We start from the raw sequence: 12,238 nt of genomic DNA, 5'->3' as shown, positions 1-12,238 counted from the left end.
TTAATTTGATTTTCTAAACTTTATAATATTTTCATTTTCAGTGTTAGCTTGATTTTTTCCTCTAATCATTCAGCTGGATGGCTGGCCAACTTTTCCTAAAGTTGGTTTTAAAGAGCGTTTCCAGGGGCACCTGTGTGGCTCAGTCATTAAGCGTCTGCCTTCGGCTCAGGTCATGATCCCAGGGTCCTGGGATCGAGCCCCACATGGGGCTCCCTGCTCCTCGGGAAGCCTGCCTCTCCCTCTCCCACTCCCCCTGTTTGTGTTCCCTCTCTCATTGTGTCTCTCTCTGTCAAATAAATAAATAAAATCTTTAAGGAGCCTTTCCAAACTATTCTCATTGTCCCTACTTAAGTGGCCTACACCTCTTAGCATGCCCTCCCCTCCGTACCACTTTGAGTTCACTATTTCTTCACAACAGCTCACTTCCCCATTCCACATTTTGTATTTAATAATTTCTGATGCTCTCTAGTCATAGGAAAATTTGCTTCTACTTTTATAGGAGGGAAAAATGTTGAGTATTGTTCCTTTTTGAGCTGGAACCTCTTGATTACATAATTTCAAGGCATCACCTTTTGTTGTCTTTCAATTTTCCCAAGAGTGGTAAAATTGTCAAGATGGTAGAAAAATGTAATTGTTCCTTCATGAAAATATGAAAAAAAGAACTGATATGAAATATTTGCTTCTCTTTTCTGTGAAATAAAGCAACAAAAATGTATTGCACTTCTCGCTCTAGTCTTGAATGGTCATTTGTTTCCAGGATAGTTGAAGTGTTAGCCACTTGCTGCAGTGCTTCTACCCACAAGATGGAGAAAATTCCTATCAATTTTGAAGGTATAGCTTGAGTTATGGTTGTTGTTCTGTTCTTGAGAGACCTGTATCTTTATCACACTTGTGAAAACAAAAGAAAATAAACAAACCTATAGATCCAACTATTTGAAAATGGGTTAGCAAAGTCATCGACATGTGATGGGATTTGAAGGATCCTAGGAGAATCTGATTCCTGATTCCCTTCCCCAAACACTCTCCACCCCTCCCTATTGAGAGCCAAGTCTACATGCTGGGTTAACCCTCTATTTCCTCCACTTCAGTTACAACATTTTTTTTTTTTTTAAGTGAGCGAGAGACAGAGGGAGAGAGATTGGGCAGAGGGGAAGGCGGAGAGGGAGAGAGAGTATTTTAAGCAGTTTCCATGCCCAGCATGGAGCCTGATGCAAGGCTCCATCTCACAACCTGAACCAAATGAACCGAGAGTTGGTCACTTAACCGACTGAGCCACCCAGGAGCCCCTTGAGTTATAACTTTCTAATTTATAGTTTTAAATTCTATTAAAATGCAAGAGCATATTTTTTTGTTGTTGTTTTGTAGGAAAATGATGTATTTACTTTGCAGAGGTAGCGCTAAGGTTGCTGCAGAGCGTGAACATGATTAATACCACCTTAAACTGTTGCTTGGCCTAGATTTGCTTGTGTAGGATGTAACATCATTAACGTGGAATCCCATTCACCTTCCAAATGAAGAATGTGAAAGAAGATTTTGATAAGGCAACAAGAGCTTCGGGGGGTGAATTTAAATACCCGAAGTGCAGGTGGTGATGTCAGTGAATGGGTGGGAGGGCACAGAAGGAGGAGAGAAACCCTGACCACACACAAACCTGCCCTGCTTTACAATTTTGTTGAAAACAGCTTTGACAGAAGCCCTCGCTTATTTTCACCCAACTTGTTTACAGTTTTCAACCCACATTTTAACCTCACCTCAACCTTCAGCTAAAGTTGCTAAGACACATGCTTATATTTAAATAAGAACACCTAGCATCCAATAACAGACTGTTGGGTCCTGAGAAGCTAGGGTGACAAATGACAGTCCTGGATTGATACAATTGTGAATTTCTTTATTTCAAACCTCATCTTTCATTCAAACTCTGCTCATTCTCTCTTTTGCAGGTAAGGCTTTTCCACAGCAGTATCAGAATATAAATAGTTAACACTTCTATTAAAACAAGCTTTTAGATGAGGCTGAGTTGTTCTTTATTCTTCACCTATATCACATTAATAGTTGGGCATTTTAAGCATAAGTATATAACGTGTCTTTGTACCCACTGAATAATATTATCATATTATTATACATATATATATACAATATACACATATATATACATATATACATACATGTAATTCACATGTACATAAATGTGAAACTATCTTCTGTTTTCCTTATTAGCTTTAATGACTGGTAACACATCATCTCTTATGAGTCTATGATTACTAATATTGTTTCTCCTTTGACAAAGACGTTACCTTGGATAACCTATCCCCACACAGAGTTTTATGGCCTGCTTTCCAAATTATACAAATTACTCAGAAGTGAAAACCACAATGGAAATATTACAGAATCACATTCCTGGCTCTGGAACACAATGCCTTGGTTGTTAGCCAATTTTCTTTTCTTCATCGTTCAGAGTAGTTTATAAAAATGTTTTTCTATGCCAATATTGAGTACTGGCACTAATGTGTTCCCCTTTAAATTTATTGCTGGCATCTACCAGGATAATTTGGAAGGAACATATCAGTATAAACTGAATAGTACATCTCGATCCAGGAGTTCTCTCATTATCCTAAATAGGTCATTAATTTGTATCATGGAGACTCCATCTGAAATGTATGGGCAAAGAGTAAAAGAACGAACCAAGACTTATAGGAACTTGTTGATAGAACAAGATGTTACTGCTAATTTAGGGTTTCACCAGGGTAAATTTTCTGTGTCTCAATAGTTTCGTTACCAGTATCATTAAACAACCAGGTAAGAATTTTGTGCAGTGTCCCGGGCATTGAAACAGTGCCAAAGAAACGAGACAAGGCAAAGAACATATATTCTATGATCAACATACATAGCAGCTATAATACAGTATTACATTAAAAAGCATAAAACTTGATTATGTAAAATTCATTCAAGAATGCAAAGGGTTTTATTATTAGGAAATCTGCTTATCTACTTATATAGCTCATCATATTAAAAGGTTAAAGAAAGACATGCAACTCACTCAATAGATACTAAAGATATCCGATAAAATTTCATAGTATTCTTGTTGAAAAAAGTTTTGAAATGGTCATGTATATTTTCTTCGTAGGATAGGAATAATAAAACTAGACCAGTGACTTGCATCCCAGTGGGTGAATTCTCATTAAAATAAAGAACAAGACATGAATGCCACTATTACCATCACTATCTAGCATTATCCTCTGAGAGCCTGCTTATCCATTAGAAGATAACAACCAAAAAAAGAGGTGTGATAATGAGAAAAAGAAGGCAAAATTGTCAATATTTGAATTTTTGATTGTATATCTATAATCCAAGATAACCAGTTGGGTGGAAGGAAGGGTGTTAGCTCAGAGCTATTTAATTCACAATAATCAGTTAAAATATAATAGAAACAAAACTAAGGTGTCTAAGAATAGCAAGAAATATGTGATATCTTTATGAATAAAATTGTACAAAAATTTTTGGAAGCACAAAAATAAGAACTGAGATATGGACAGTTGTTTTCTGAGGATGTCAATTTTCTTTGAATTAATATATAAATTTAATTCAATTCCTATAAAAGTCTTCTTTTTTTCGAGAATATGATTAAATGATGCTAAGGTTGATCTGGAAAAGTAAATATCGGATTATAGGCAAACATCTTCTGAAAACGATGAATATTGAAGGGGATCTTAAAGTGCATTGAAAAGCCATGGTCATCAGAAGATTCTAGAGGGGAGAGGGGTGGGTGGATGGGTTAGCCTGGTGATGGGTATTAAAGAGGGCACATATTGAATGGAGCACTGGGTGTTATATGCAAACAATGAATCATGGAACACTACATCAAAAACTAATGATGTAATGTATGGTGATTAACATAACATAACAAAATAAAATTTAAAAAAAAGAAGATTCTGGCACTGAAATAAATATAAAGAAATAGGGGAATTTAATTCAATTTTGTACCACTATGATATTCCCTGAGTACATGTTAAGCAGCATCATTTCCTAGGCATGATTGTTAATCACTTCATAGCCATTACTCTGTAGCTATATACACAACTGATATTCACTGGAAAATGTACAGACAGTTCTTGCTATTGTGTTCAACCAGCTATTTGTCTTGATATGGGTAGATAGGTTACATCGATGCCAAAAAACACCACTTTTTAATGTCAAAGGTGTTAATTTCTTATTTCTATTTCCTATAAAAACCCATACATTTCATAACCAATTATATGTTCTATAATTTTAAAATATTTTTAAAGCAATAACTTATATGTAACACACGTTTAGTGAAAATTGGAAAATATACACCTTTACCCACTCTAGGATATTCTTCTTATTCATCACTGACAGTATGATGGCTGGGTTAGTATTTTATTCTTTAAATTTTATGTTTAATTATGAGTTTGAAATTTTGCCTTGTGTTTATGAACTACCTGTGTTTTCCTCTGTGGATTTTATGTCTATATTTAGGCAATTTTTCTTTCTAATTTGAGGTTTTTTTTTTTTTTTTTACAAATTAGTTTCTGAAAATGTATCTCCATAGTAAGGTTGCTAGACCTTTGTTTTTCAAACACATGGCAAACATTTTCCTATATTGTCCCTTGACTACTTATAATGCATTTCATCACAGAGAAATTTTAATTTTTATGTAGCCAGATTTATTGATCTTTTCCTTGTGCCTGTCATACTTAATGGGAGCTTCCTCATTCTTACTTAGTGGGAACTTCCCCATTCTTATATTCATTTATACTGCTCTTGTAAACTGGTGGTTTCATTTTCATATGTAAATCTTTAATCCATTTAGATTTATTACAGTGATAGATTAATCAACATTAATTTTAAACATATTAATATACACACATGACTTAAACTCTGAAATATCTTCTTTTCTTCCTTCTTCTTGCTACAGCAGACAGAATTGTAATGCTGACGTTGGATGAGAGAAAGCAGCTTCCATGGGGGCCCAGAGGACCCAACTCAGGGGCACATAGACCTGCTATATTTCAAACATAAGCAGTCAGCATTTTGAAAGGCCTATTGGAGTGGACCTAGAGGACTTTTACTCCATGCACACTCCAATTCCTCCTGCCCCCTTTATCCCTACTTCTATCGTCATCACCACCATTGGCAGCAAGGCTTCTCCATTATTCCATGAAGAAATCTCAGGTAGCAATGATGAATGGGTATACACTAAACAGTGTCCTTCATTGCTATTCTAATATATGAAAAATGTCATTGATATTATTTTTAGTTAAGGTACTACCTAAATTAAAGTACTTTATGTGAACATACACATACTTGCTTAGAGAAATTGTAATTGTCCAATCTTTTTTTCAATGCAATTTTATGTCCATTTGAACAGGTTCTCACACCAAAGAGAAACCTGGAAGGTACTACTTTACTCATGTGATCAAAGCCAATATTAACAGTAATGGGACAAATCTAAATTACTGATATGATCTAATGTGAAGAAGCCACCATAATTTCTGTAGTATTACTGACAGAATGGTTATCATGAATCTAATCATGAGAAAATATCAAAAATGTCAAGGTTATGAAAGTCAAAGAAGACTGAGAAATAATTCCAAACTGAAGGAGATTGGAGAGATATGTCAATTAATTGCAATGTGTGATTCTGAGCTAGGTGTTGTTGTTGTTGTTGTTGTTTTGTTGTTGTTTGCTTGTTTTATATGTTTTTTTGTTTGTCTTTATTAGTTTAATTGGAAAACCTGAAGGGGAGTCTGAAAAATTAGATGGTAATGATATATCTGTTGTAATTTCCTGGTTTTTGGTGGTAGTATTGTGGCTATGAGGAAGAATGTTCTTACTTGTAGAATATGACAGTAAATATTTAGGGATGATTGGGTTGGATATCTTGGTGGCAACTTACTTTCAAAAAGTAAAAGTTAAGAAGAGTTATTTCTACAGTACCTACAACTTTTCTGTAAGTGTGAGATTCTTTTAATTGTTTCAAAATAAAATAGAAAAAAATGATTAAACATGGCTTGATAGCAGGCAAGTTATTAAGATGTAGCTATTGATTTCCTACAATGTTGCTAGCATTCTGCCATGATCTATCAGTGATGGGTGGTCATTATTTAAGATATGCTTGCTACCTTTGTAGTGTTTACAGTCTACTTGAGTATATCATATATGAAATATAATTATTTAAGGCTAATGAAGTTCTTATGTGTTCAATAGGCATTTAGAGGTTGACTGATGTATGTAGAAATCAAAGAGAGTGCCTTTAGGGGATATTTTGCATGAAACATTCTTTAGAAGATAAGAAGAAACCTCTTTTGCTTACATCATTGAATTGTGGTTAAGCAAGGGGCAAAAAGTGACGGTGAGATTGGGCAGGCGCGAATGGATGACTGGCAGAGGATTGTCAGGTGAGCTACTTGTTGTACAGCTAAGGTCTGGATAGGAGCTTGTGTATTTAGAGTCCGCAAAATCCAACACTCCACTTCCAAATTGAAATAAGGCACATGGCAGATACTCATTATTCTTTCACACATAGAGACTGTATGGTAAAAGAGGGTTTTATATGTCAACAATTAAGTAATATGTAAGGAGAAATTATATAAGCTTAATAAATAGATATATAAGAGAAATAGAACAAGTTTTTAATATTTACATTATTTTTATAAAGGGTAAGAGTGACTGATTCGCCTGGTTTCCTGAAGGCTTTCCGGGATAATCAGCTTTATTATTCTTCCAAACCACATTAAGGTTACTTTCTTCATCCTTTGCCTCAACCACATCGTACTGCTTGAGCTTCCTTTCTGGGCATCACCAGTTACCCATTAGTGATATCCTAGTTCCCAGAGGGAATGAAAGAAAAAAAAAAGAAATTAGAATATGGAAACAAATATACAAAGTGACTAATCTTTTTTTTTTTTTTTTTTAAAGATTTTTTATTTATTTATTTGACAGGGAGAGACACAGCGAGAGAGGAAACACAAGCAGGGGGAGTGGGAGAGAGAGAAGCAGGCTTCCTGCAGAGCAGGGAGCCTGATGCAGGGCTCGATCCCAGGACGCTGGGATCATGACCTGAGCCGAAGGCAGACGCTTAACGACTGAGCCACCCAGGTGCCCCTACAAAGTGACTAATCTTAATGAAATCATATGTGTCATTAAAAAATGGAGGGAAGATATATCTAATCCACTATCTCTGGATCTCTGCTCCAAATATTAATTAATGGCCACCTAGAGTTCTGCTGAGGCATCTTCAGCTCCCAGATATACCACCATTTGAAGGAGTATGTATATATGTGTGTCTGTGGGCACAAGTCATGACAAAAGAAACAAAAGCTTTCACACTTCAAAAGGATTTTCCTTTTTTCTTGTCTGTAAGATATAAAGAGTTTTTGATGACTTTTGGAGCAGCATTGTGATAAGCTATCATGCCCACCTCCTTCAAATCGTGTCTTTAACATAATAAGTAAGAGGCACCATTGCTATTTTAGATTCATGAGGCTCTTGGGACAATTTTTTTTTCAAAAAAGATGAAGACATTTCTGGAGTCTGTATCAGCTTATTAGTCCTGCAAGCTCTCTTGAATAAAGGTGATGCTATCGTTTGATGTGAACATATCGAGGCCAGGTTAACACATCCTCTTGCCTAGTGTATGTATTTGCACATCAGTTTGAATGTTCTGCCTACAAGTATCCCCTCTTCATTTCATTGCTTGCATCAGAATGTCCCTAAAGCTTTTAATCACTTTGATCAACATAAAATGGTTCCCAACACTTGTGACATATTAGAATTATTTGGGAAGTTGAGGAAAAAAAGCCTATGACTGATTTAAAAACAAGGGGAATTAATTGATTTGGAGAAAAATCCAGTTATTGTGACTTTAAAAATATTCCCTGAGTTCTAAAATATGATCAGAGATGAACACTGGATGGATTAGCTGGGGAAGGCTTCCTAAAAAATGGACTTTTCTCCATCTTGTTGTACTGCTCAGATGACAACTGACATGTTAACATTTTTCTTTCATTGAACGGATGTGGTATACTCAGATTGTGTGGAAATTCAGAAGTTGCTTTGATGTCAGGAAAAGGAAACTCAATGTTGACAAATAAGGTAAAGAGATAGATGCAAAGCGTGCAATGAGTGTATTCCCTGGACCAGCTCTAAATAATGAGCTCAAATATGAGGCTACTGATCACAACATGATATTCATTCGGAATAAATTTATTCATTAACCCAGGACCTAACATGAGCCACATCCTACAGTAGACATATAGGACTGAAAGCTGAATCCAATTCAGTCTGCTTTATGGAACACACAGCATAGTAATGCAGCACAAGGCAAACACAGGGTAAATTCATTGAAACTGAACATGGGACCATAGTAAAATGCTGTGTAAGAAAAGGAAAAAGGTATTTGGTAACAAATAGGGAAGAGCATTATTCTTGCTGAAAAGTTAGCTTCCTTTATTATTTATTTATTTTTTTTACAATGGCAAACTCCCTACAATTCTTACTTTTATTGCAATATTGTTAGTCTTTACTTATATATTTTTTCTTCTTTGTTTGCTTATGTTTGCTTGCTAAATAACAGAACTGCATGACCTGGGAGTCTCAGTGTATTTGAATAAAAATGTTTATTTATGAGAACTTAAGAAAACAAATGGGTCAGTTTCAGTTAATTCTCCAGAGCCTGCAGCAATAGTTAATTGTTTCCGTCCTGGGACAATTATAACAAGCCTTTCCCAAGACTAGGACTTGGAACCTTTCCAGAGGTGGTTGATAGGCCTAGCTCCAACAGAAGGTTCCTAGTCAAATGAATCTGGGGAATTATGGATTAAGCAAAGTTACATATGTTTATTTACCTCAGGATTACTTAGAACCTTTAATATATTAGTGTACAATATGACTCAACAAGAAAGGGTATTTTGTTCAGGGGTTCTCAAACACAAAGAGCTGGGAACTGTTTTTTTTTTTTCCTGCTTAGGATTGGCAGCAATACAGCCCTGTGGCTCTTCCAGTTACATCTTATAACAGTCTATGTTTCAAATGTCATCCCATCAGAGAGACTTCTGCCAACTGCCCTATCTAAATGAACATCAGGCTTACATCAATTTCTACCCTCTCACCTTATTTCACATTGTTCTCTTTCCCCGTGTGTTTCTCACTCCCCCTTAGAATTTAAGGTCTCTGCTAGAGTAAAGCCCTGCTTCTCTTCAGTGCTTGACACACAGTAAATACTCAAAATATATGTGTTCACTGAGTTGCCATCTTTACTGTATGGCTTTTGTTGTCATGGCCTCAGGATGGCTGGTCTGTTTTCAGGCATCACAACCATGTTCTAGACAGAATGACAAGCAAATGATAAAAGTCATGTGCCTGCCGGTGCTGTCCTTCCCGTCTAGAAGACCACAGTTTTCCGAGTGGTTCCACCCTGTAGACCTCTGCTTATACATCACTGCTATGACTATGAGCTTCAGGGGGTTCTCCAAAAGATGAGCATCTTAACCAGGCAAACAGCCATTCTGAATGAAGTAAGATTTCTGTTATTAAGGAAGGAATAAGGCTACATTGGGTATTATGTATGCCGTTAGCATGCATCCCCACCAGCCCCAGGACACTGTGATTTTCACATAGTCGGCTTCACTTGTGTTACTTCTTTGGCTTCCATAGACATTTGAGTTTTCAGCCTTAAACTAGACATTTTTCTTTTTTTTTAAGATTTTGTTTATTTATTTGAGAGAGGGAGAGAGAGTGCAAGTGGCAGAACAGACATAGGGAGAGGGAGAGAGAGAATCTCAAGCAGACTCCATGCTGAGGTGGAGCCAGACCCAGGGTTTGATCCCAGGACCCTGAGATCATGACCCTGAGCAGAAATCAAGAGTTGGACACTTAACCAGCTGAGCCACCCAAGTGCCTCTGAACTAGACATTTCTTAAAGTCATTCCCAGTCTTTAAATTGTATGATTTTACGATCTATGCACCTCTAGCAAATGCCTTTGATTTATCTGTATACAGAACTTTTTTCACAAATTGGGTTTAAATTATTAACTTAATGATTATTTAAGGGAAAGAAAGCTTTCTTTTTTTTTTTCCTGTAAAAAAACCCAACCCAACCCAAACCAAACCAAACCAAACCAACCAAACAAACAAAAAAAACCCACTTCCAGGTAATGGTCAGCTTTGTTCTGAAGTCATTCTTGGTTGTGTTCGCTGAAGTAAAACAAATGCTCTGTAACAAGTGACCGTCTTTCCCCTGGGAAGGTTTGTCATGCAACCATCACGAGTCCTAATCACGGTCTTAGGAACAATGATGACGCTGTCACTAGAAGGTCAGGAGAGGAAGCTGAGAGGCTCTGCATTCTAAGCCAGAGCAAGCCTGACAGAGGACACAGAAAAAAAAAAAAAAGAAAGAAAAAAACAGACCCGCATAAAAGGAAATGAAGACACACAAAGAAAACACTTTGTGAAATGTATTGAAAATTGGAACATCTGGTTTTATGAAATATCCTGTCACCTTCTAACAATTTTCCATTTTGCTGTTTGATAAGTGACAAGTTTCACATTGCACAGGTGGCCAATTCCACTAAAAATAGTTTCTTGAGCCTTATCAGTGTCATTTATCAGAGGCAGCAGAAAATGTTGAACTGCACTAGAGATATTCATTCCTGTCCTATCTACACTCCTGAATGGCTAGTGAATTTCAGGATGGGCCAAGATGATACGCTGGTATTTACTGGGTGTGTACTAAATGGTAGGCAGTGTAGTAGACATGCTCACATTCATCATACTATTTATTTCTTGCAAGAAGCCTGCTAACCTATTACAAAAGAGGAAATTGAAGCATACGCTATAAACTGAGGCATATAACTTGAACCTGCTGACTTTCCATTTTCTCTAATCTTATTAGCATTGGACTGGTTGATACCCTTTTTCATTTGTACAGTGACTGTGTTTAATAATGTCCTTAAAATGGAGCTCCTCGTTTGTAGAACAGAGGTAATAATATCTGCCTTATTGTTGCAGGAAGGGAGGGAGGGCGGAGAGAGGGAGGGCACAAGGACAGAAGGAAAAAGGAAAGAAAGAAAACTAGAGGTATATATAAGCTCAGAATTAGACTACCTTTAGATTTCTTCTCTTTTTTTTTTAAGATTTATTTATTTGTTTTAGAGAGAGAGAGTGCAGGGTGAAGGAGTAGAGGGAGAGAGAGTCCTAATCAGACTCCCTGCTGAGCACGGAGCCCTACACGGGGCTCTGTCTCAGGACCCTGAGATCACGACCCGAGCCGAAATCAGGAGTGCTACCTCAACCGGCCGAGCCACCCAGGCGCCCCTGCCTTTAGATTTCTTAAGAGCAGCACTGGAAATAAAAAATAAATAAATTTAAAAATACATTAAGTAAATAAATAAATAAAACAATCATTTCAAAACCCTGCAGGAGAATTGTTTTCTCCTTGAGTTCTATACCTAGACAAACTATTAAGAAGGCATGAGGGCAGAATAGAGATATTTTCAGACATGGAAGATCTCCAAAAATTCACCCAATCCCATGTGACTCCTCTTCTATCATCTCTCTGTCCTCCAAATATAGCTATGCATACCCTTCTTCCCTTCATAATTATTGCAGCTGCGTTTCACATGCAACATTCCTTTGTACAATACAGTTAAAAAGGAATTACTAGAAAAAATGAAATAGGTCCCAAGTTATTATTAGATCGAACAGAAATTAAATTATATTTTAATAAATACAATGTGAAAAACTAACATAAGAAAAAAAGAATTACAAAATCTGTACATGTTTATCATTAAAAGGGAGGGTATGGATTAAATTGAATGTTTATTACACTTGAAAATTTTAGTTGTTCCACATATGTAACTTAACAGGTGTTATTAGTGACAGAGTGATTCCTTATTTTAGACAGATACATACATAGCTTAACACACCAAGTTTTTATCAGTATTTAATGTTTTTAATGTCACAAATATGCTTACTTCTTGCCTGTTAATTTATCCATTCTAGGCTGAATTGGTCACAGTGGTACCTCAGGGTATAACATATATCTAAAACATTTCGGGGCACCTGGGTGGCTCAGTTGTTAAGCGTCTGCCTTCGGCTCAGGTCATGATCCCAGGGTCCTGGGATCGAGCCCCGCATCGGGCTCCCTGCTCAGCGGGAAGCCTGCTTCTCCCTCTCCCACTCCCCCTGCTTGTGTTCCCTCTCTCGCTGTGTCTCTCTCTGT

The 12,238-nt window shown here is 36.7% G+C and overlaps 1 protein-coding gene across 1 annotated transcript in view; it reads right to left on the bottom strand.

Annotated features, from left to right (window-relative positions):
- The window catches only part of RHBDD1 (rhomboid domain containing 1), a 683,913-nt gene extending 671,708 nt beyond the window's left edge, over window positions 1–12,205 (bottom strand). Inside the window, exon 1 of the mRNA XM_078071380.1 lies at window positions 12,079–12,205. The gene's annotated coding sequence lies outside the window, so the exon portion shown is untranslated. The remainder of the gene's footprint in view (window positions 1–12,078) is intronic.
- Window positions 12,206–12,238: the final 33 nt, after the last annotated feature.

The sequence above is a fragment of the Halichoerus grypus genome, chromosome 4 (genome assembly GCF_964656455.1).
Source record: "Halichoerus grypus chromosome 4, mHalGry1.hap1.1, whole genome shotgun sequence".
Taxonomy (NCBI): domain Eukaryota; kingdom Metazoa; phylum Chordata; class Mammalia; order Carnivora; family Phocidae; genus Halichoerus; species Halichoerus grypus.
Note: the sequence above shows the minus strand (reverse complement) of the source record. Positions and strands in the feature narration are given on the sequence as shown.